This window comes from Manduca sexta, chromosome 18, assembly GCF_014839805.1.
Source record: "Manduca sexta isolate Smith_Timp_Sample1 chromosome 18, JHU_Msex_v1.0, whole genome shotgun sequence".
In the NCBI taxonomy this organism is placed as follows: Eukaryota; Metazoa; Arthropoda; class Insecta; order Lepidoptera; family Sphingidae; genus Manduca; species Manduca sexta.
In genome coordinates, this window is record NC_051132.1 from 8,145,618 (window position 1) to 8,146,198 (window position 581).

Here is a 581-nt window from a genome sequence, read left to right on the forward strand (position 1 = left end):
TGGGACTTTCATCCCGGAAAATGTTTTCCCGCGGGCGGAGGCTCGAGCGAAACCTAATAATAAGGTGATGATTATTATGTCCCAGGGTAATCACTATAATAGAGAATTTAAGAGATTAGCTCTTGTTTTTTTTTTGCTATGGAGGGAAGTGGACAATTAATATTTCCAACTCCTCCCTATCCTTCTATTTAATTAATTTCGTTGTGGGATAATGACATAAATTAGTTTTCGTTGAGACTCGCCGAGATACACTGCTCGGTGTCATAAAATGCGTGCCACTGCTGATCCTGGCTCACAGAAGTTGTAGTGGTGGGTGTCAGGTCGGGAAAGTCTCTTGTTTTTTTTTATTGCTTACAATGACTAGACGAGTTTGCCGTCCGCCTGATGGTAAGCGATACGACCGCCCATAAACAGTAGGAACACCATCCAACACTTTGACTTACAAAATATTATTCGGTATTCCACTGCGCTCGCCATTCTGAGATACGAGATGTGAAGTCTTATTATGTCCAGTAGATACACTGGCTACGATGTTCTTCAAAACTGAACACAGTGACTTCATACTACTACTTGGCGGTAGA